Source organism: Macaca mulatta, chromosome 16 (assembly GCF_049350105.2).
Source record: "Macaca mulatta isolate MMU2019108-1 chromosome 16, T2T-MMU8v2.0, whole genome shotgun sequence".
Lineage (NCBI taxonomy): Eukaryota > Metazoa > Chordata > Mammalia > Primates > Cercopithecidae > Macaca > Macaca mulatta.
The window spans coordinates 87,282,963-87,307,614 of NC_133421.1; the positions used below are offsets into that span (position 1 = coordinate 87,282,963).

General features: G+C 48.4%; 2 long non-coding RNA genes across 2 annotated transcripts in view; one reads left to right on the top strand and one right to left on the bottom strand.

Moving 5' to 3' along the window:
• Positions 1–808: 808 nt before the first annotated feature.
• Positions 809–5,071, bottom strand: LOC144335994 (uncharacterized). Its single transcript, XR_013407367.1, has 2 exons — positions 4,892–5,071; positions 809–3,296 (listed from the first exon to the last, which is right to left on the bottom strand). It is a non-coding gene; the product is annotated as an uncharacterized LOC144335994 (long non-coding RNA).
• A 4,976-nt stretch (positions 5,072–10,047) lies between these two features.
• The window catches only part of LOC114673019 (uncharacterized), a 42,502-nt gene continuing 27,897 nt past the window's right edge, over positions 10,048–24,652 (top strand). The window contains exons 1-3 of the long non-coding RNA XR_013407366.1: positions 10,048–10,354; positions 12,601–12,769; positions 20,112–20,290. This is a non-coding gene — a long non-coding RNA (uncharacterized LOC114673019). The remainder of the gene's footprint in view (positions 10,355–12,600; positions 12,770–20,111; positions 20,291–24,652) is intronic.

Genomic DNA, 24,652 nt, shown 5'->3' on the forward strand with positions numbered 1-24,652 from the left:
CTGAGAACATACACATACTCAAAATTTGTCGGGGCGGGGGGCCCATGGTCCTCTGGGGCTCCTCCGGCACCCCAGGTGAAGCTTCTGAAATGACTTTCCTCCCTCCCCAGGTGGAAGATGGTGGGGGTGGGTTCTGCTTCTCCCTGGGCGGAAGCAGCACCACAACCCCTTTGTCCCCTTTGCCAGAGGCTTCAAGGGGCAGTGTCTCCCAGTGCACCCCGAGCGAGCTCCCTGTCTGACAAGGGAGGCTCTAGCTCATCCCAGAAGCATCAGAGTCATCCTTCACACTCACCACCATGCTGAGCTCCCAGAGGGGCTCATGCCTCCAGCGTCAGACAGGACTGAGATCCAGGCTGTCTGACTCCAGGGTCTTAGCCCTGACACTTGACTTCAGAGGGAGTTCTTGCCTGGGAGTGCCTTCAGAGCAGAATCCCTGGCCAGTTTCCCCTGCCATGTCCAGTCCTTTAAGGAGGCTGTAAACATGCTGACCTGCCCCAGAGCCAGTCATGTCCTCACGTCCCTCAGGACGGCCCACCGTGTCCATGCACAGGCCAGAGAACAGCCTTGTTGGTGTCAGGACCGTTGGCATCAGGGTCCTGCTTGTGGTCAGGAATGTGGTTCCTTTACCTCCACCTCCAGGTGATACTTTCTCCATCCTTAGAACCTGAGGGCCTAGGTCCCTAAAAGTAGTAGCAGCAGCAGTAGTAGTAGCAGTAATAATAGGAGAAGGAGGAGCGGAAGCCCTCACAATAATCATTGCCCAGCCCCATGCCCCAGCCCCTCCTAAGCATGGAACACACACTGTCTCTTTAAATGTTCACACCTTCTTTTGGAGCGGGTTCTCTCAATTCTCCCATTTACAGATAAAGAATCTGAGACTCCAAGGGGCTAAATGATTTGCTCAAAGTCAGGGTAAGTGTGAGAGCTGGAGCTGAAACCCAGCCTGCTGGGCCTGAGCCCCTGATTCTCAACCTTAAGCCACGCTGTCCCATGGATCCCTCCAGGGCCACGCAGTCAGGTGCTCAATAGTTGCATACTGTGTGGAGGTGAGCTGGGCTCTGGGTGTGGCCAGGTGGTGTCCCTGGAGGGCTCAGCAGACCTTTCTCAGGTAGGTGGTATTAGACAATGGGCTCACGTGGTCCTGCTTCAGAGGTGGAGAACGGGAGTGTTTCAGGGATGCAGATATGAGCCTGGTTCTAGCATGCATCTCCAGGTGGGGACAGACTCCTCTCAGCCACCCCCTTGCCCAGTGATAGTTCCTTCTGCACTGATGCTGTCACACCCTTGTCATTCTGGGGGATTAAACTCTGCCCTCTGGATTTGTTCATGGGCAGCTCAGTAATACAAAGAAGTCATTCATCAGTTTACTTTGCTTTTGACTGCCGTTTCGTGGTAACGTTGGTTCAAGGGAAGCCTGTGATTCCCCAAATGTGGGGAGCAAATCGAGTCACCGTGAGTCACCTCCCCAGGCCGATGTCTTCTCTGGCCTGTGCAGCCACGGGGGAGCCAGGATGGGTCTCCTTCCTTACTCCATCTGCTCGCTGGGTCTTGGTCTCATGCGCCTCTTCCCTTTATGGCCTGTCTTTGATTCCTCTCTACCTTCTCCTCATATAGAAATTGGGATTTCTCATACAGAGAAATGGAGTGATTGCTCCTGATTGCACAGCCGGGAGGGCCGCACACTGGAGCCCCTCCCACTGCAATTAACTTGCAACGCCTGCCGCCTGCTTCTCTGCCCCATCCTCTGTGAGGAAGGGTCCATGCTGTTCCTTTTTCTGTTTCAAAGACATGCTCATGTGCCCCAAGTTGTGTGAACCACCGACTCTGCTCCTTCCAGGCCACAACCAGTGTGTTTGAGCGTTAAACTTGCAGGTACATCAAAGGTGCTCAGTAAATGCTGGATAAATAAATCCACGCTTTCCTGGGCTCTCCTGGTGGGCATGCATTCTTTTAGCTAAGGGTCCTTGCCAGGGGAGTGGTCGGTTTCCACGAGGCCAGAGGAGGAAACGTTGGTTGACCCCCTCTCCTGGCCATTCAGGGTCATTTCTCACTCCTTTCTGTGGCTGGAACCAGAAGAATATATCTCAGGCCCAATAGGGTATGAACTACATAAAGCCTGGGATTTTTGTGCATTCTGTTCATGACAATGTCTCTAGCCTGTTGAACAGCCCATAGTAGGCACTCAGCAAACCAACAGGAACTGAGGGGGTCAAGGAAATGCCCTGTGATCCCCCTGAATCTGACCCCTCTGCCTTTGCCCACCTTTCCTCTGTTACAACACAGCCTATATCCATGTGGGCCTGGGAGAAAACTGGGTTTGGGGAGGACTGTGCCTCTCTTGACCTTCATTTACAGAAAATAAGTTGGCTCCTAGACCAGTGTCTGAGTGACACTGCCTGGGATAGCCCTGAAGCAGCCATGTCCCCACCTTTCAGGAGTCTGCCAAGAGCACAGTGGCTGCAGAAGACCCTGGCTGATGGAGATAACATTTGACAAACAGGGTGAGCGCCTTCCCCCTCCGCCCCTCTTTTCGAAACCCGGGGTTCTTTATGGCTTTGCTCAGGTAGATCATTCATTGCCATAAATTTTCTTATCTCCAGTGCTTTTCCAATTATGGATAACAACAGAAAAGCAGTCATTGGTTTCTAAAAGGTCATCAAGATATAGAGCCCGTTTGGGAAGGGAATGACTTATGCAGTGGGCTTGTATAAATCTGGAGAAGTTTTATGCACAAGTCAGACAAGAAATGTAAGTGAGATTCATAAAATATATAACGATTTATGGTGTCTCGGCTGATGAAAATTGCCTTTCCTTTTACTGTTTGTGTGGGAATTATTTGTTCTTTCCAGGTGTTTTACATATGGCTCAGGAGCCAGCAAGTCCTTATGAAGCCCCTTCACATGGCTAGTGGCATCCTAAGGGCCCAGCGACAATTAGTCCTGGCGTCATCAAACACCGGGCTGCAGGAGGTCTTGGAGGCCACGGTTCCTTTTGAATTTCAAAGACGTTCAAATCCCCATCTGGCTGTTACACTTTTAGGCTATTGAGAGTAAAAACAAGCACTGACATGAACGCCCAACCGGCTGCTGGTGACATCGTCTCCTTCTGAGATCTGAGGACATGGACACCCAACCAGCTGCCGGAGACATCATCTCCGTCTGAGATCTGGGGACAGACACTCACATAGACACCGAACCAGCTGCTGGTGACATTGTCTCCTTCTGAAACCTGAGTGTTGGGACACGTTGGCCTGGCTCAGTGGCAGCCTAGGACCTTGCTAAGGTCTTGCTTTACCCCTAAAGACCAAAAATAGTGTGTCACCTCTAGCAGTGATTGCCAACGCCTCTGAAATGCTGGCTGGGACAGACATCTCTATTTTCACCCTCACCAACCCTGCCAGGGAGCTACTCTGGGGAGACCCATCCTGCTGATGAATGACCAAGGCCCACAGTGATGATGGCACCTGCAGGTCCCAGGCTTGGGCCCATGTCTGTCTTTCTCCGGGGACCTCCCATCCATCTCCTCCCCAGCTCTCCTTTTCTGTAAGACTTCACAGAACAGGTTCAAAATCCATTTGCTGGCCAAGCATGGTGGCTCACGCCTGTAATCCCAGCACTTTGGGAGGCCTCGAGTCAGGTGGATTACCTGAGGTCAGGAGTTCGAGACCAGCCTGGCCAACATGGCGAAACGCTGTCTCTACTAAAAACACAAAAAAGTACCCGGGCGTGGTGGCAGGCACCTGTAATCCCAGCTACTCGGGAGGCTGAGGCAGGAGAATTGCTTGAACCTGGGAGGCGGAGGTTGCAGTGAGCCGAGATCACGCCATTGCACCCCAGCATCGGCAACAAGAGTGAAACTCCATCTCAAAAAAAAAAAAAAAAAAAAAAATCCGTTTGCTAACCCCAGGCTGAGGGTGAGCTGCTGTTCTCACCTGGGAGAGATGATTTGTCAGAACATGTCTTAGAACTGGCTGCTGCCATGCAGAGATAGCACATGACGTGGGCCACCAGCCAGAGCCATTCCTCCCTGGGCCAGGTGGGGTCCTCCCCACCCCAGCTCCGGGAACAGGACCCCAGGATCGACAACACCTGTGGATGCCACATGGGTCTGAGGTCACTGTGCAGTGGGGCGCTTGGGCAGTGACCTCATCCTTTCATTGTTTCCTTTATACTTCTCCATCTCACTGTCAGAAAGGAAGATTGGCATAATGCTAGAAACAACTCAGGCCGTAGAGTCAGAGAGTCCTGGGATCAAATCCCAGCTTAACCATATAATCTGTATGACTTTGGGTGAATGATTGAAATGGTCTGTGCTCTGTGTCACCATCCATGCATCAGGGATCACAGTTGGTCTCTGTCTCTGGGAGGTCTGTGGGCTTTAAATGAGACAGTAGAGATGAAGTGCTTAGAGCTGGGCCCCGTGCATGACCAGTGTGCAATGAGATGGTCTCAGAGTATTATGGCTGGAGTCACCACTTGTATTACCAGGAAGCCCAGCCTCTGTGATTACAGAGTTCCAACTATGGTGACTCTGCCCCTCTTCCTTTTTCTCTTGCTTTCTCATTCATCTTATTACCATTTGCTGAAATTAAATCAGAACACACAGGGGAAGCACCTAACCTTGCCCAGCACATAGTTGGCATCGTGCAGGAGTCTGTGAGTCACATGGTTTACTCTTGCCCTCCTCCCCGTGGTACCTAGCACAGTGCTGAGTGTGTAGTAGGCCCTCCCTAATGGACACAGGGGATCAGCCTGGGCACCCTCTCATTCTCCTCTTGCCTCCCACCCTTGATTCCCTCATAAGACGCAGCACAAGTGACTTCTAGGGGAACTGTATTAGCCTGTTGCTAAGACCAGATAATTTATAAAGAAACAAGGTGTCATTGACTCACAGTTCTGCAGGCTGTACAGGAAGCATGGCTGGGCCTCAGGAAACTTACAGTTGTGGCAGAAAGTGAAGAAGGAGCAGGCATCTTCACATGGCTGGAGCAGGAGGAAGGGAGAGGAGGGGAGGCGCCATAAAGTTTAAAACAAACAGATCTCCTGAGAACTCACTCACTATACAGTCCCAAGGGGGAATGTGCCAAACCCTTCATGAGAACTCCGCCCCTATGATCCAGTCCCCTCCCACCAGGTCCCACCTCCAACACTGGGGACTAGAGTTCGACATGAGATTTGGGCGGGGTCACAGACCCCAGCCATATCCGGAAGGTTCTTTGTGATCAGTGGAGAGTGGCAGGGAGGTATGGACCATGAGGAGACACAGTGCTCCTGGACCTTGGAGTGAGGGGACTCAGTTTTAGCAAAAACAGGAGATAGGACTGTCTGGAATTGTCCTTCTGTGGGAATTACCTGCTCAAGGTCTCAAGGCAACTGCGTGGCCCACCCACTCCACTCATGGCCCTCTCGGCCCCCATTCGGCACCCCAGCCTTCTCCTTGTGGTGTCACCCCGCCCCACAGTCCGACCCAGGCTGGAGTGAAATCTTGGCTGACTGATGCGCCTTCACGGAAGATGTCATGGAGGGGATCCACTGTTCCCCTCAGGTCTCTTCTCCAAGACAAAGGACAGTCATGTACACCGGCTCACAGACCACAGAGATGCTGGTAATTGGTGTGCAAGAGTGTTTATCATGTTGGAGAATGACAAAGAGGGAGCAGGTGTCTGACCTGGGATAAGAGAACACGGAGCAGTGAAGGCACACCAGGGGTGGAGAGGGGCAGAGACAGGCTGTCATTTTTCAGCACAATTGTCCTCCCTTTCATGTTCCCATGGATTATGAGACCGGATCACCGGATGGCCGATAGAGATGTTTTATGGTGCCAGGGTGGAAGGTTTGAGGAGAGGGAAAAATGATTGTGAACTTTCCGTCCTACAAAGACTCTCGTTGTCTATAGAATACAAAGTTGATTTTGCTTTGCTTTTCCTGGAAATGTGCTCGAGAGGAGAAAGGTAAACAGGATTTACCAGCCTCCTCCTGCATGTAAAGCAAATGGAAAGAACCCTCCCCTCTTGAACTTCCCTTTTGCTTGGAAGAAGCGGGATGTGTCTCCTTGTTCCCCTTCAAGGGAGATTTAAGAGATCCTCTCCTGGAACAGCACAGAATTGACGCCAAATACTTTTTAAAATCTTTTGGTCATCTACAATTTTCTCTCCTCAGCTCTGGGGTCAGGAGGGTTTGAGGAAAGAGGTGGAAAGTTCTCTCTCCGAGGGACCCTGTCCCCAGGCCTCATGTGTTCCAGGGCCCAGTTTGCAGTTCTTGGCTGTATGAGTGAAAATCTTTATTGAAGAACCAGATTTCTTCTTTGCAAGGAGAAAAAAAAAAAAGAAACCAGTATCCAATTCAAGTAGAGGCCAACAAGCAAATGAAAAGATGCTCACATTTATTATTTTTCAGGGACATGAAATTTAAAACCACAGGAGATAGCATTTCATGCCCACTAGGATGGCTGGAGTCAAGACAGATGATAGCAGGTGTTGGTGAGCATGTGGGGAGTTCAGAACCCACGTGCCTTGCTGGTAGGAATGTGAAATGGGGCAGCCTCTTCGAAAAATGGTTTTGTAGTTCTTCAAAAAGTTAAACATAAAAGGCCAGGCATAGTGGGGTGGCTCACACTTGTAATCCCAGCACTTTGGGAGGCTGAGGTGGGAGGGTCACCTGAGGAGTTTGAGACCAGCCTGGGCAATGTGGTAAAACTCCATCTCTACAAAAAATACAAAAACTAGCTGGGCATGGTGGTCTGCACCTGTAGTCTCAGCTACTCGGCAGGTGGAGGTGGGAGGATCACCTGAGCCCAGAATTTGAGGCTGCAGTGAGCCGTGATCATGCCACTGCACTCCAGCCTGAGAGACAGAGTAAGACCCTGTCTCAAAAAAAAGAAAAAAAAAAAGTTAAACATTAAATTATCGTATAACCCAGGAATTCTGTCCTTAGGTATATGCCCCAAAAAATTGGCAACAGGTTTTGTTTTTTGTTTTTTGTTTTTTTTTGAGATGGAGTTTCCTTCTTGTTGCCCAGGCTGGAGTACAATGGCACGATCTTGGCTCACCTCAACCTCTGCCTCCCAGGTTCAAGCGATTCTCCTGCCTCAGCCTCCTGAGTAGCTGGGATTACAGGCACCCGCCACCACGTCCAGCTAATTTTGTATTTTTAGTACAGATGGGGTTTCTCCCTGTTGGTCAGGCTGGTCTTGAACTCCTGGCCTCAGGTCTGCCTGCCTTGGCCTTCCAAAGTGCTGGGATTATAGGCATAAACCACTGCACCCAGCTGGGAACAGGTATTTAAGCAAATATTATACATGAATGCCCACAGCAGGACTACTGACAATAGCCCAAAACTGACAACAACCCAAATGTCTGTCAATGGATGAATGAATAAACCATGGTCTATAAATACAATGGAATATTATTCAGCCATGAAAAGGAACCTAGCACTGACACATGATACAAAGTGGATGAACCTCAAAAACATCAAGCTAAGTGAAAGCAACCAGTCACGTGTTGTAGATCCTCTTTATAGGAAATATCCAGGACAGGGAAACACGCAGAGACAAAAGGCAGACTAGGGGTTGCCAAGGTTGTGGATAGGGGAAATGGGGAGTCACTGCTGACAGGTACAGGGTTTTCTGTTGGGGTGAGGAAAATGTTTTGGAACGAGATTGATACAGCATTGTGAACATATAAAATGCTGCTGAATTATTCACTATTTGTTTTCTTTTTGAGACAGGGTCTTGCTCTATCGCCCAGGCTGGAGTACAGTGGTTCGATCATGGTTTACTGTAGCCTTGATCTCCCAGGCTCAAGCGATCCTCCCACCTCAGCCTTCTGAGTAGCTGGGACTATAGGCGTGAGCCACCACACACAGCTCATTTTGTTTATTTTATTTTTGAGATGGAGTCTTGCTCTGTTACCCAGGCTGGAGTGCAGTGGCTCCATCTTGGCTCATTGCAACCTCTGCCTCCTTGGTTCAAGCAATTCTCCTGCCTCAGTCTCCTGAGTAGCTGGGATTACAGGTGTGTACCACCATGCCCAGCTAATTTTTGTATTTTTAGTAGAGACGGGGTTTCATTATAGTGGTCAGGCTGGTCTTGAACTCCTGACCTCAGGTGATCCACCTGCCTTAGCCTCCCCAAGTGCTGGGATTACAGATGTGCACCACCTGCAACCGGCCAATTTTGTTTACTTTTCTTAGAGATGAGGTCTCACTATGTGGCCAAGGTGGATCTCAAACTCCTGACCTCAAGTGATCCTCCCACCTTGCTTGGCCTTCCAAAACGCTGGGATTACAGGAGTAAGCCACTGCTCCTGGCCAGAACTGTTCACTTCAAAATCATTCGTTTTATGTTATATGAATTTTACATCAATGAGTAGATATATGTGTTTATGTCTACACAAAATTCAAGCAGGGCACTGGGAAGCAGGCTGGGAGAGCCGTGCTGACTCCAGGGAAATTGTTGTGAATGGGTGAAGGGGAGGTTGGTTTTTCTTCAGAATTTCTTGCTTCCCCCATCTTAGTAATACAGGTGTGGGAAGAGCATTAGATAAACCCTCCTTGGGAGTCACCTCGGACAGAGCTAAGAGTGCAGGGGACACAAAATGGCATCTTACCAAACTTGCTCATCTTCTCCTCTGCTGCAAAATCACCCTGCCTCCCATATGACCACGTGTCCAAATGTCCAGCCCTCCACCTAGGGAATAAGCCGGCCGGTGGGACCAGCACAGGCGAGGGGGTGGCTCCAGGCAGCCAAGCACGTGGAAGGTGAGCCTGGCCCCCGAGGAGGCTGTGGTCCTTCTGTTTCCACCCACCTGTGGGCTCCATGAGGGCCTTGCTGGGGATATCTGGTTCCTGCTATGGAGGTAGCCAGGGACAGCCCCTCAGGCTGGCTCCAGAGTGGCCTCGGTAGAGGAAAGGGTGAAGCTCTTGGTGGTGCTGGGGTCCCAGGCAGCGCAGGGTCTTCCTGGATGGGATGGCGGTCATTCTGCCACCTGCTCTGTTCCCCGGGATCACACCCCAGAGCTCTCCTTGCCGACTCCACTGCGGACTGGATTTTGAGAATCCTCCTCCTGGAGGGCTGTCATGTTCTCGCCGGGCCTCTCTTGCCCTGCAAAGGCTGTGTGGCGCCTTCTGTGCATGGCGCATGTGTCCACCAGGCAGAGATCCGCGGGACCTGCAGCTTCTGCTGCCCTTCCCAGCAGCCCCCATGTTCACTCCACCCCGATTACTGTCTTCTCGAGGGCCTAGTGGTGCCCTTGGGACACCTTCCCTTCCTCCCTATGTCCCCACCTGGCTCCCTGTCCCCCTGGCTGGAAGCCCCTAGGAGGAGTGGGAGGCTGCTACTGGCCAGCCTGAGCTCAGCCTGGACACTGTCTAGCTAAGCTTGGGGGCGGCCTGGAAGGACCCACATGGAAGAGTGGGTGGGGGGCAGCGCAGGGACCCCTGGCTCTGGCATTCCACCAGACCCGGTGGGCTAGAGGGCCCTGCCTGTGGTCGCGGCACCGCCCAGGGGAGGCCTGGCTGGTTCCACAGGCCCTGGAGGGGGCAGATAAGTTTGGCCTTGATCTTTGATTTCCTGATCCTTGCCCAAGGAACTTGCAGGACACCCCAAAACCAGAAACTTCTCTCTCTTCTTCTGGATGGGCCCATCCTCCACCGAGGCCAGCCACATCTTTATTATTTTAAGCAAAAAAAAAAAAACAAAAACCAAAGTTCTGGCCCCATCTGGAACAAGAACCAGAGGAGAGGTTTACAGAGCTGTGTAAGCCTGGGGGGCAGGGAGAGAAAGGTCCCCGACCTTCCAGCCCTCTCTGGACAGAAGTGGCTGCTGAGGGTCTAGAGAGTGCCCTGTCTCCTTGCATTAACCCCGTGCAGAGTGAGACCCCGCAGTTAGCGCTGCAGCCCCCTGAAACTAAAGGAGCGGGGTTCGGAGGCGGAAAATCTTCCCGGATCTTCATCTGCGGCAGCCCCTGCCCCACCCCCACTGCCCCTAGCCCTGGGAGCCCCGAGTAATCCTTGGGAAGAGAGGATAATTAATTCAAAAAGGCCACATCCCGGGGCCTCGGCCCTTTGACAAGGGAGAGGAGGGGAGGCGAGGGCCGATCGGGGCCGCGAAGGAGGCTGTTGGAATAATCCCCATCTCAGGGCAAGATCGTTCCAGCCCTAATGAGACTCCGGGGCATTATCCCTGCATGCAATTGCCGGTGGCGGCCAGGAAAAGGGCGAGACCAACTTTATTTCTGAATTTGGACTGACTTAAAGAAGTGGCATCACATTTGAAGGGCACCCAATCACTCTGTTGCCCTCGCTGCATGAAATTGTATCTGCTTGCCACTTCCTATCTCTCCGGGCGCAGCTGGGCTGTAAGTCATTGGTGATAACATTCTTTATTATGCCGTCGTGTTTATGAACTGTGCCTGGAAAGAGATGATAGAAATATGCAGCAATATGCAAAGGCATCGGGGAGGAGGGGGAAGGGGGAGCAAATGTTAGTTGCCAGGGCAACGATGGGGCTATTTTGGGCATCGGATTTTGCGGATGATGAAAACCATTTCCCTGCAACGGTCGGACTCTCCCCTCCCCCTTCCTGGAGGCGATAAATGCAGCACTGAATATTTAGGAAGGGGATGGCTTAATTTCTTAATTAAAAATTATGATCTTTTCCCTTCTGCCTCCTTTAAAAATGGATGAAAAAAATCGAAGGGTGTTGATAAGCATTCGTGAGTGGAAGGGGAGCTTTCATTCTGGTGGAAGGAGATGTGTGAATAATGCGCTCACTTACTGATGCCTGCCACCTCCCCCACCAGGCTCATCCACCGCCTTTCACCTACACCGACTTAACTCCGATAAACTCCCCAAGCAAAATCCCCGAGCCCCAGACCTCAGCATAATCTCAAAACCTCCAGGTGTTTATAAGCAAGCTGAATTCCAATGAGTCTCGGGGCAACTTGGCTTCCAACGAGATGGCTGGAAGATGGCTCCGTCTCTGGGCACAGATGTCCCTGAGAAACCAAAGCTCAGGACCGGGGCTGGAGCGATGCCCTCCTCCTGCCCCTCCGTCTAAGACAGGCTTCCGAGAGGAGGGATTCGCCCTCTGCAGGCACTGGGCTGCTTACGTAAGCCGGGTCAGCTTCGCACCCAAAAGGCGGCGAGGCTGGTGCCCGTCTGCATTTGTGCCCATGTCCTGCCATCCCGCGTGCTGTGTCTGTTTCCATAGGGAGGAGGAGCTGATGGGTTTCAACCTTGCCTCCTCCCTGCTGTTTCCTCAGTGGCTGTCCAAGTAGGGTTCCCTGACAGGAGCCACAACCGCAGCCTCACCTGGGGATTTGTGGAAAATGCAAAATTTAGGGGTCCTACTCCAGACTTACTGAATCAGAGCTAGAGGCAGGTTCTAAGGAATCCCCGCAGGTAAGGCTGATGCAGCTGCAGGGTGAGAACTGCTGTGTTAAAGACAGATGGTGCCCAGGTATGCATTATCCTGCCCCCTTGCCTGCCACACACCGTGCCTCATAGCCTGCAGGTGCCCAATAAGTGGGTGTGGAATGAATGGATCTGGGGAATAATCCTGCAGTATAATCCCCCACCCTCTGGCCAGCGTCCGTGGCCACGGCCCACCTGCCAGCCTCCGCAGCATGCTCTAGTGCGTGATGGGAGAGCCGAGGGTGGTGAGGACACAGCGGACGATTTCACATGCTCACAGCCCAAGGTCTGGGGTTGGAGAGGGATGACTCCTGGCAGCCTTTTTTCCTTGCTGTCTGGGCCACTTTGACCGGCTGGCACCCCTCAGTCAAGTGCCCCTAGGAACAGGATACCCAGACGTGTCACTGAGTTCTGGTATCAGGTCTAAGACATGCTCCTGGGTCTGGAACCATCTTGCAGGGACAGCTGGGTTCTGGAAAGTTCCATAGGTGTCAAAGTTGGTGGAACGGAATGCATCTCACTGGAGGGTGGGTGGCTCTTGCTTTGTGGTTGGAATGGGTTCTTGCAGTTAAGTGCTGTTTCTGTATCTCTGGTTTTGTGACACTGAGTCATGCTGTGATTCGTACCCCTTCCTACCCACTCCCTCCACCAGAAGGAGGACCCCTGAAGATGTCTGTGGGCCAGTTTTGGGAGGTTCTTTGGGATAAATTAGGGGAGAAGGTGGCTGGTGTCTTCAGCTGTGGGCTCTTCTTGTGGGGATGTTACTTATTACTCCGACTCTGAAGAGAGTAAAATGATTTATGCTTTCGTTTGAAAACAAACTTTTAATTGCCTATCAGCCAAGTAATACATTCTCATGTAGAAAAATTGAAAAATATAGAAAGGAATGAAGAAATAAACAAAGTATTTACAGTTTTCCTGTCTGGAGATACAAGATAATCTTTTTCTGTTTTTTGTTTTGTTTTGTTTTTTTCTCTGTTTATTTTATCTTTACAGACTTGAGATCATATTGTATTCTGCTTTTTTTTTTTTTTTTTTTAGCTATCATCATAATGTGAGCATTTTTCCATTTCCTTAAATAGTCTCCAATACATCCTTTTTTTAGTGGCTGCATAATATTTTATAGTGTGGATGTATCATAGTGAAGGTTCCCCCCCCCCAAATAAATGATTTTCCATGTCTCTTTCAGGCCGTGGAAGTGGCAGCTTGTGATTTTAATACCAAAGAAATCTCAGAGCTCAGAGAGAGGCAGAGGTGAGTCCCTTTGTGTTTCACGCCTGGCATTTGAGTTGTGCTGAAGGAGGAGAAGCCAATCCATCACTGGGGATTGAAGTTAGCTTCTGTGGTGACATTCATGGGTAAGAGACAAAATCACTTCCCCCAGGGCAAGAGGCAGCATTTGGCATTTTGCAGGTTGCCAGTGAGGTAATGGAGTCAAATAGAAGTTCACCGGTAGCTTCTTTTTAATGCCCTTGAATGGGGCTGTCAAAGGAGGAAGAGGAAGAGCTACCACTCTGCCAAGACCCGCCGTCTGCAGGGCCCTGGATGCGTACCGACTGCCCCTCAGGTACAGGGAGACCGGCAGGCTGGGGCCTTGTGCTCTTTGGGTAGATGGACCTGCTGGCAGGGCCCTCCCCACTCCCGTGGGGAGAAGCAGAGATCAGCCTGGAGTCTGGTGTAATATTTCTGCTCCATTTTCCCCCTCTGTTTTGGGGTCCACACACCATGAACGAGAGTGGCTGAAATGAAAATCTCGAATGAACAGAATGATAAAGGTCAGCCCACACAGCGAGGTTTCCCACCTGCCCCACTCCATCCTCTCTCCAATGACACCTCAAACTTTCCATGTCTCTTTGCAGCTCTTTTGCAGGAATTGGAACTTGCCACTTGTTTCCAAAGCTCTTCCAAGTCCACTCCCTTCTTCCCATCATTCCCATCACAGCCAGCTCTACCAACAGGGAACCCCAAAGGCCATAGATGTGGTTAAGCGATACTCGAACCGTGGGGCCTCTTTTGTACAAACAGTTATTTCAGCAGATTTTATTGCAGCATAAGTGTAAATACCCCGTGATCCTCTGGGGCAGGGGTCTCTGCAGTGGCATTGTTGACATACGGGACCAGATAATTCTGCGTTGTGAGGGCCTGTCCTGAACATTGTAGGATGTTAGCAGTGTCCCTGATCCCTGCCCACTAGAAGCCAGTAGTAGGGTGCCCTGATCCCTACACACTAGACCCACTCAGTCACGACAACCACATATGTGTTTCTTTTCTTTTCTTTTTTTCGAGATGGAGTCTCACTCTGTCGCCCAGGCTGGAGTGCAATGGTGAGAACTCAGCTCACAGCCACCTCTGCCTCCCGGGTTCAAGCAATTCTCCTGCCTCAGCCTCCTCAGTAGCTGGGATTACAGGAGTGCGCTGCCACGCCCAGCTAATTTTTTGTATCTTTAGTAGAGATGGGGTTTCACCATGTTGCCCAGGCTGGTCTCAAACTCCTGGCCTCAGGTGACCCACCTGCCTCGGCCTCCCAAAGTGCTGGGATTACAGATGTGAGCCACCGCGCCTGGCCTGCACTTTCCAGTTCTGAAGTCATGTCATTCTAAGGATAACAAGCCATGTTTGTCCCACAGATGACCCAACATCACTGGAGAAGGAAACGAGTGTTTGGCATCGGTGGGGAATTGTTTAAGCCTGTCTGTCCCATTGCTGAGTCTCAGAGACCAATACCTGCAGTGTTTAATGATGGTGTGGCTTGAGAACAACAGGTGTGGCTGTCAGAGAGGATCATGCCCAAAGAGGAACATTCTCGATGCGGAAGTTGGGCAGATCTGCCCAGATTAGTGACTTTTCAAGAGTGAAGGGGCACAGCTTGTTTGTCTGTGTTTATGAAGGGCGCCCGAGTAGACAGTTCAGGTATTTATCTCTTTAGTTCTTATCACACATGCTTTCCAGGAGGCGTAGGAGAGAAGCGATAGCACCTACTGCGTCTTTTGCTAGACAAGGGGAGAGGAAGCATGCTGCATGTATGGAGATGCTTGTTTAGGTTATAAATTCACCACTCAGAGTCTCTAAGTTGGATTACCTATCAGCAGTGATTTGCTCTGTTATGGTATTTAGTTTTGTTTCAAAAGCCATTGGTGATTTTAACTCTCTCCCTCCTTGTGGGCTCTGGTCTTAAATCTTACAGGATGGACACTAAATTCATCACCTTTCTTCTCCTTCCCTCCACTTCTCCCCCACAGTTTCCTTGACATGGACCACATTGTTAAGAGTAGCAGCTCAGGCTGGGAGATGTGGCTTTTGCCTGTAATCCCAGCACTTAGGGAGGCTGAGGCAGGTGGATCACCTGAGGTCAGGAGTTCAAGACCAGCCTGACCAACATAGTGAAACCTTATCTCTACTAAAAGTACAAAAATTAGCTGGGCGTGGTGGTGCACCCCTGTAATCCCAGCTACTCGAGGACTGAGGCAGGAGAATTGCTTGAACCTGGGAGGTGGAGGTTGCAGTGAGCCGAGATCGTGCCATTGCACTTTAGCCTAGTCAAGAGAGGGAGACTGCATCTCAAAAAAAAAAAAAAAAAAAAAAAAAGAAAAGAAAAGAAAAGAAAAAAGAAAAGAAAAGGAAAAAAGAAAAAAGAGTAGCAGCTCAACTCTTAGGTCATGAGACTTGTCCCCACTCCTTCAAACTCTAGACATTATCTGTCATCATGTTTGTTGTCTTTTTCCTTCCAAAGTGGTTTTCAGCATCATCCCCAAAGCCCCTGCCCAGATAAACCACAGAAATGCTGCAGGCAAAGGATAGGTGTGAGATCGTATGGCAGGGTTATATGACTTAGCCAGGAAGAGTTGGTTGGCGTTGATGGGGAAACAGCTTTCTGCCTGAGACTCGAAGGACCAGCATCGTAGGAGTTCCGCGACTTGGGTTTCCTCCCTCCAGCCCGTTCCCACGGGCCTTCAGCCTGGTCTTCCTCGCCTAACCCTTAGTGGCAGTTTTCTGGGGCTACTGTAGCCAAGTACCACACACTGTGGGACTTGAACCCACAGAAGCGTGTCCTCTCACAGTTCAGAAGGCCAGACGTCCAGTATCGAGGGGTCGGCAGGATCAGTTCCTTCTGGAGGCTGCAGGGGAGGATCTAACCCGTGCCTCTTCCTAGTTTCTGGGGGCTCCTGGCAACGTTGGTGTCCTTTGGCCTGCAGCTGCCTCCCTTTGATATCTGCTCCATCTTCACATGGCCTCTGTGTGTGTGTGCACGTGTGTGTCTTCTCTTCTTTTTGTTTTCAAAGGACACCAGTCATATCCAATTTAGGGCCTCCTGTAATCCAGTAGAACCTCATCTTAACTTTCATTACACCTGCAGAGGCCCTATTTACACAGTAGACCACATTCACAGATTCTGAACCTTGAACCGTGAATTCTGGGGGGACACAATTCAAGCCAGTACACCCTTGTTTAAGACCCAACCCAAGAGACTGAAGCGGTGCCATGAGTCCCAACTCCTGCATATCAAGTCCGAACTGCCTAGGCAGCTATTTATTTGTTTATTTACTTATCTGTCTGTTTATTTTTTGAGGCAGCATCTCACTTTGTCCCCGGGCTGGAGTACAGTGGGGCAATTATGGCTCACTGTAGCCTCCACTTCCCAGGCTCAAGGTATCGTCCCTGCTCAGCCTCCTGAGTAGCTGGGACTACAGGTGTGACCCACCAAGCCTGGCTAATTTTTAAAATGTTTTTGTAGAGAAAGGGTCTCCCTACATTGCCCAGGCTGGTCTCAAACTCCTGGGCTCAGTGGATCTTCCTGCCTTGGCCTCCCAAAGTGCTGGGATTACAGGTGTGAGTCACTGTGCCTGGCCCAGGCCGAGTTTTTTGTTTTGTTTTGTTTTGAGACGGAGTCTTACTCTGTCACCCAGGCTGCAGTGCAGTGGCATGATCTTGGCTCTCTACAACCTCCACCTCCCTGGCTCAAGTGATTCTCATGCCTCCTGAGTTGCTGGGACTACAGGTATGCGCCACCACACCCGGCTAATTTTGTATTTTAGTAGAGATGGGGTTTCACCATGTGGCCCAGGGTGGTCTCGAACTCCTGACCTCAGGTGATCTACCCACCTTGGCTTCCCAAAGTGTTGGGATTACAGGCGTGAGCCGCCATGCCCGGCTGAGGTCAAGTTTTTACAAACACCATTCCGATCTATGGACTCACCCTTATATCCCACCACCCGCAGCACCATCTTCTCAGTCGAGCTCATGTTCCTGGCCCTGCCCATGCGTCTTCTGGCCACTCCTCCTACCCTTGTGGAAAGAGACATGGCCCCTGCTCTGACGTACTGCTGTGGTCCCCAGCTATGGCTGCATCGAGGCTCCTTGCCTGAGGCCCTCTGTTCCCAGGAGTTCTCTCGGCCTGTGGACAGCAGGAATTAGGAAGCCCCAAGGAATTAGCACCTCCAGGGAGCAGCTCTGATCCAGTGACTGGTGGGTGGGAGTAAGTGAATAAAGACCTCATCTTTCTTGCTGTTTTGGTGAGATAACTCTGAGGCATATCACAAGGACGCCATTTTTCAGAGTTCCGCAGGGGGCTTAAGCTCCGTCCTCTCTCGAAGGCGACATGTTGCTATCTCACCCTTTTGAGGCTGCTTCACCTTCTGTGTCCCACTTCCCCCCTCCCCTGCAGGTGCTTCCCATGACCACCTGCCACATCCACCCCCAGAAACCCTGCAACAGGCACCCCTTCAGTGAGGAGCCCAGCCTCTCATACTGCTTGCCGCACTTAAAATGCCTACTCACGGCTGATATCAAATGTACGCTCCAAACCAGCTCCACTCCCTTCTCTGCTTTCTAGGATGACGTCAACCTGCACCATTTCTCTTTTCTCAGAACCATGAGTGTCACAAGAGTCGGGACTCCTTTGGCCGTTCTGCTGCTTTCTGGCTTTGAGTGTTTGATTTCTCTTTCACCGAGACCATGTTTCTTGCATCTCATGTCAAACAACTTCCTAAAATTTCCCCAGACCTCGTGTAGAATCTGTGATTCCTCCAAGTCTGCAAAGTTCTGTTCCTTTTTCCTTGTCCTGTGTCACCTTTTTTCCATGGGCTTATTGTTTTTCTTGTCTTGTCTTCTTTTTTTTTTTTTTCTTTTTTTGAGACGGAGTTTCGCTCTTTTACCCAGGCTGGAGTGCAATGGTACAATCTTGGCTCGCTGCAACCTTTGTCTCCCAGGTTCAAGCGATTCTCCTGCCTCAGCCTCCCGAGTAGCTGGGATTACAGGCATGCACCACCACGCCCAGCTAATTTTTGTATTTTTAGTAGAGACGGGGTTTTGACATGTTGGTCAGGCTGGTCTCGAACTCCTGACCTCATGATCCACCCACCTCGGCCTCCCAAAGTGCTGGGATTACAGGCATGAGCCACCGCGCCTGGCCTTCCTTGTCTTTTTATTCATTCTTTCAGGAGGAAAGGAATTTCCAGAACCAACTGACACTTGCCATCATGTCTATTTGCTGGAAAAACAAAACAAAACAAAGCAAAACCCTACTGGCCTCTCTTTCTTGGGTCTGCAGCGCGGCAGCAGTTCTTGGCAGGGTCCTGGGGTCTAGTTGAGTTTTTCCTTGTGATTCTGCTATATTCAAGTAGGATTTTTCTCTCACTCCTTTCCACCTGATGACAACACTCAGAACCAGGTGGAGTGTGCGGAACTGTCCGAGCCTCCGGCTGCTCTGGAGTGCAGGCAGCCTGCTGCTGTTCCTGCTCCGACTGTGGTCACGGGAGCCATGTCCACAGCCTATTCGTAGTTCTCTGCTGGTTTTCTCTTTGATAGACTATTTTATCCAAGATGTGCTAGGAATCACAGACCAAGGCTGAGGCGGTGGCTTCTGCAAAAGTTTGTTAATTCTTGCTCTTCCCACCTCCTGCTTGCCCAAGACCCTCGAGAAAGAGCCAGAGACAAAAAGGGAAATCCCCTCCACACTGCTGCCCGCATCCCGGCTCTTCAATGTGCTCATCCTCAGGCCCTGTGGAAGCTGCGGGTGATGGGAGCACACGGGATTCTAAGGAGGGGGCAGCTGCAGAGGCTCCTCCTCGTGGGGTGTTTATGCAAAGGTTTTGTGCCCCAGTTGGGTGTGGGTAGACCCACATGAAGTGGTGGCCGGACCCCTGTCAGCTTCTAGGCCCTCATTAAAGGCTGGTCCTCTCTGGCTGTCTTCTTGGCCCCCTGGCCTTGTGCTTTGGTGCATTCATGTTCCTTAATAGTGTAAGGTGAACAACAGTCTTGGTTTGCTCAGGACTGAGGATCCCCCAGATGCAGGGTCTTCAGTGCTAAGCTGGTGACCCTGGTAGTTAGGAAGCATTGTTGTTGTTGTTATTATTATTATTATTATTTGAGACAGGGTCTCACTCTGTCACCCAGGCTCAAGCTGGAGTGCAGTGGCACGATCGTGGCTCAATGCAGCCTCAAACTCCCAGGTGCAAGCCATCAGCCCACCTCAGCCTCCTGAGAGACTGGAGGCATGCACCACCACGCCCAGCTAATGTTTTGGAGAGACAAAGCTTCACTATGTTGCCCAGGCTGGTTGTGAATGCCTGGTCTCGAGCAATGCTCCTGCCTCAGCCTCTTAAAATACTGGGGTTATAGGCATGAGTCACTGTGTCTGGCCTGGATATGTGAGTTTTTTTTTTTTTTTTTTCACTGATACAGTCACAGCTCCCAGCCTATGCTTAGTATTTTTAGCTAGTGTCCTTCTCTGTATCCTCTTGGCTACTCACAGGGTTTAAATGAATATATTATAGATTATATATCTAATGCAACCAGTGCAAGTAATTTTCTACTTTCTTAATTTTTGTACACACAAGTCCTACTAAAAGGAGTTGCCTCATCCCTCCTAAACTAGAGGGATGTCACTGAAAGGCATGTTGGGGAGAGGGTGGACAGGCCCTGGTGGGTGGCATGTCCCTTGAGTCCCCCATAGCTCTCAAGCAGACAGATTCCATTCCCCCAGCTGCTACCCTCCGCCCTGCTGGCTGTCAGGAGAGGCGTGCCATATGGGTGGGAAGACAGGGGGCTTCTGGGGGAGGTCCCACACATGTGCTTCTCCAAACAGCATCCCCATGCAGTCTGCTGACCCAACTCTCTCTGATATACCTCAGACATTCTCTAATCACAAGGCTTCTATTTGTGTTATTGTTATTTCTATATTTAATTAAGGTATATATAAATTGCATTTTAAAAACTTGGATCCAGGCCAGGCACAGTGGCTCACGCCTGTAATCCCAGCACTTTGGGAGGCTGAGGCGGATGGATCACCTGAGGTCAGGAGTTCGAGACCAGCCTGGCCAATATGGTGAAGCCCCATCTCTACTAAAAATACAAAAATTAGCCAGATATGGTGGCGCGTGCCTATAATCTCAGCTACTCGGGAGGCTAAGGCAGGAGAATTGCTTGAACCCCGGGAGGTGGAGGTTGCAGTGAGCCGAGATTGAGCCACTGCACTCCAGCCTGGAAGACAGAGCGAGACTCCATCTTGAAAAAAACAAAAACTAAAACAACAACAAAAAAACTTGGATCTGGTTTTTAAAGGGTTTGAAAACCTGATTATTTCAAGAGGATGTGTGATGAACCCTCTGTGCAGTGAGGGAAACTGTAGTTCATCCTGTGGGTGAAACTATTACCTTCAATTCAATTTATTTATATTATTAATTCAGAATTTATTTTTCCTAGAGTCTGGTCTGTCTGGATTTCAACAGGCTAATGGCCAGGAAGAGATCACTGTGTACTGAGCAGAAGCTAGTTTACGTCCTGAGAAGTAGAAAGATACAGAAAGGTATTGGCTTAAGAGTAAGCGACGCCCCCACCTTCTTCAACCCGCTAAACTTCTCAGTCTTGTTCCTCAGACAACTGTAAGTAACAGGTTCCTGAATATCCTGAATATCCTTCCAGAAATTGTGTATGGATACATAACAAATATCTATATTTTCTTTCTTTTTTTTACACAATTAGGATCATACCACATCTACAGTTTTAATCCTTTTTTTCACTCTGTAATAGATCTTGGACAATTGCATTTAGATGTAGACTGATTTCAATTTTATTTTAATAGATACAGCATTCCAGTTTATGGGTCGGAGCTGATTTATTTATTTAGGTTTTTTTTTGTTTTTTAAATAGTCACTATTAGAAATGGTGCTGCGCTGCATATCTCGGCACATGTCTCTCTCTGCAGTTGTGCTGGTGTATCACAGGGGAATACTCTCGGACATAGAATCACTGGGTTAAAGAATTAAACTTTGATTCAACATTCACCAAAGTTATGAGAGCAACAAATGCACAACATTACCCATGATTAAAAGGTAATTTTAATTAATTTAATTACTGGCCCATGCTTATAATCCCAGCACTTTGGGAGGCCGAGGCGGGCAGATCACTTGAGGCCAGGAGTTTGAGACCAGCCTGGCCAACATGGCTAAACCCCATCTCTATTAAAAATACAAAATTAGCCAGGCCTGGTGGCGGGCATCTGTAATCTCTCAGCTACTTGGGAGGCTGAGGCAGGAGAATCGCTTGAACCTGGGAGATTGCAGTGAGCCAAGATCGTGCCACTGTGCTCCAGCCTCGGTGACAGAGCAAGACTCTGTCTCAAAAAAAAAAAAAAAAAGTAAAAGGTAATTTAGATGGGCAATTAGTGCCTGGGACAGCCACGTCATTCATCTAGGTGCACCTCATTTTCGAAATCCGTTTCGCACCTTAGGTAACTGAAGCAGAACAGGCAGAAGAGGACGGACAATTCCGCCTGGTGGGGGCTGGGGTATTCAGACACGAACAAGTGCAAGTGCCCCAGCAGGCAGGGCGGGGTGAGTGGGAGTCCAGGAGCGGTAATATTTGGAACTCGTGTGTCAATAAAATGCTGATCATTGGAATGGTTCCCCTGTCGACTTGTAAGACATCATTGTTTCTGAGATGCTTTAACTTCAGTTGGTCTTTTTTGGTATAAACTTTCTATTTTGAAACAATTTTAGATTTATCTATAATGCAAAGATGATGCAGAGAGTTCCTGATTCTCAACTAGGAGCAACATCAATTTGGCAATGTCAGGAGACACTCTTGGTTGTCCCATCCTGAGATGGGGTGCAGTTCTTCCTGGTATCTAGTGGGTGGTAGAGGACAGGGAAGCTGCTGAACATCCTGTGACACACAGGATGGCGCCACAACAATGAACAATCTAGCCCAACATGGCAATAGTGCCAGAACGGAGAAGTCGGCCCATACCCTTCCCCCAGCTTCTCCTAATGTCAACATCTTACAATAACCGTGGCACCTTTATTAAAACTAAGAAATTAACATTGTACAATGTCTTAAACCTCTGTCTTAGTCTACTCAGGCTGCTATAACAAAATGCCTCAGACTGGGCAATTTATAAGCAACAGAAATTTCTTGCTTACAGCTCTGGAAGCTGGAAAGTCCAAGATCAAGTTGCCATCAGATTCTGTGTCTGGTGAGGGCTTGCTCCTCATGGATGTCAACTTCTGTGTATTCATGTAACAGGAGTGAACAAGCTCCCTTGGTACTCTTTTATTATTTATTTATTTATTTGAGATGGAGTCTCGCTCTGTCGCCCATGCTGGAGTGCAGTGGCACAATCTCAGCTCACTGCAACCTCTGCCTCCTGGATTCAAGCAATTCTCCTGTCTCAGCCTCCGGAGTAGTTGGGACTACAGGCACTTGCCACCATGCCTGGCTAATTTTTGTATTTTTAATAGAGATGGGGCTTCACCATATTGGTCAGGCTGGTCTCAAACTCCTGACCTCAGGTGATCCACCCACCTCGGCCTCCCAAAGTGCTGGGATTACAGGTGTGAGCCACTGTGCCATCCTCTTTTATTATTTTTAAATTTTTAAAAATTTATTTTAGATTTGGGGGTACATGTGCAGGTTTGTTGCATGGATATATTGCATCATGCTGAGGTTTGAGCTTCAGCTGAAACTGTCACCCAAATAGTTAATGTTGTACACAATAGATAGTTTTTCAGTCCTTACCCCACCTCCTTTTAGAATCCCCAGTGTCTATTACTTCCATAATTATGTCCACTTTTACTCATTGTTTAACTCCTGTTTATAAGTGAGAACATGTGGCATTTGGTTTTCTGTGTCTGCATTAATTCACTTAGGATAGTGACCTCCAGCTGTGTCCATGTTGCTGTAAAGGATGTAATTTCATTCTTTTTCATGGCTGCATACTATTCCATGGTGTATATGTACCACATTTCTTTATCTAATCCCCCATTGATGGGCACCTTGGTTGATTCTATGTCTTTGCTATTGTGAATAGTGCTGGGAAAAATGTGTCAGTGCAGGTGTCATTTTGGTAGAATGATTTATCTTCCTTTGGGTATATACCCAGTAATGGGATTGCTGGGTTGAATAATAATTCTACTTTTAGTTCTTTGAGAAATCTCCAACCTGCTTTCCACAAGGGCTGAACTAATTTACAATCCCATCAACTGTGTATAAGCATTTCCTTTTTGCTGCAACCTTGCCAACATTTGTTATTTTTTGACCTTTTAATGATACCCATTCTGACTGGTGTGAGATGGTATCTCATTGTGGTTTTGGTTTGCATTTCTCTGATGATTAGTGATGTTGAACATTTAAAAAAATATGTTTTTGACCTCTTATATGTTTTCTTTTGAGCAGTGTCTTTGTGTGTCCTTCGCCTACTTTTTAATGGAGTTGTTTCTTTTTTTCTTCTTGATTTGCTTAAGCTTCTTATAGATTATGGACATGAATCCTTTGTCAGATGCATATTTTGCAAATTTCTCTCCCATTCTGTAAGTTGTCTGTTTATTCTGTTGATAATTTATATCGCTGTACAGAAGCTCCTTAGTTTAATTAGGTCCCAATTGTCAATTTTTGGTTTTATTGTGTTTGCTGTTAAAGATTTAGTCATAAATTCTTTGCCTAGGCCAATGTCCAGAAAAGTATTTCCTAGGTTTTCTTCTAGGATTTTTATAGGTCGAGATCTTATGTTTAAGTCTTTAATCCATCTTGAGTTCATTTTTGCATATGGTGAGAGGTGGGGGTCAAGTTTCATTCTTCTGCATATGGCTGGCCAGTTTTCCCAATACCGTTTATTGAATAGGATGTCCTTTCCCCATTATTTATTTTTGTTGACTTTGTCAAAGATCAGTTGGTTGTAATTATGCAGCTTTATTTCTTGGTTCTCTATTCTGTTCCATTAGTCTATATGTCTATTTTTATACCAGCACCATACTGTTTTGGTTATTGCAGCCTTGTAGTGTAGTTTGAAGTCAGGTAATGTGAGCCTCCTCCTTTGCTCCTTTTGCTTAGGATTGCTTTGGCTATTTGGGCTGTTTTTTGGTTCCGTATGAATTTTAGAATAGTTTTTTCTAATTCTGTGAAGAATGACATTGGTAATTTGATAAGAATTGCATTGAATCTATAGCTTGCTTTGGGCAGTATGGATATTTTGATGATATTAGTTCTTCCAATCCGTGAGCATGGAATGTTTTTCCATTTTTTTGTGTCATCTATAATTTATTTCAGCAGTGTTTGGTAGTCCTCCTTGTAGACATTTTTCACCTACTTGATTAGATGTATTCCTAGGTATTTGTGTGTGTGTGACTATTACAAATGGAACTACATTCTTTATTTGTTTCTCAATTTGAACATTATTGGGGTATAGAAATGCTACTGATTTTGGTATATTGGTTTTGTATCCTGAAACTTTACTGGTCATTTATTAAGTTTAGGAGTATTTTGGTGGAATCTTTATGTTTTCTAGTTATAGAATTATATCATCAGTGAAGAAAGATAATTTGACACCCTCTTTTCCAATTTGGATGCCTTTTATTTCTTTCTCTTGCCTGATTGCTCTGGCTAGGACTTCTAGTACTATGTTGAATAGTATTGGTGAGAGTGGACATCCTTGTCATGTTTCAGTTCTTAGGGGGAATACTTCCAACCTTTGCCTATTCAGTGTGATATTGGCCGTGGGTTTGTCATAAATGACTCTTATTGTTTTGAGGTATGTACCTTTGATGCCTAATTTTTTTGAGGGCTTTTATCATGAAGGGGTGTTGGATTTTATTGAATGCTTTTTTCTACATCTATTGAGATGATCATGTGGTTTTTGTTTTAAATTCTGTTTATGTGGTGAATCACATTTATTGATTTGCATATATTGAACCATCCTTGCATCCCTGGAATCAAGCCCATTTGAACTTGGTGGATTATCTTTTTGATGT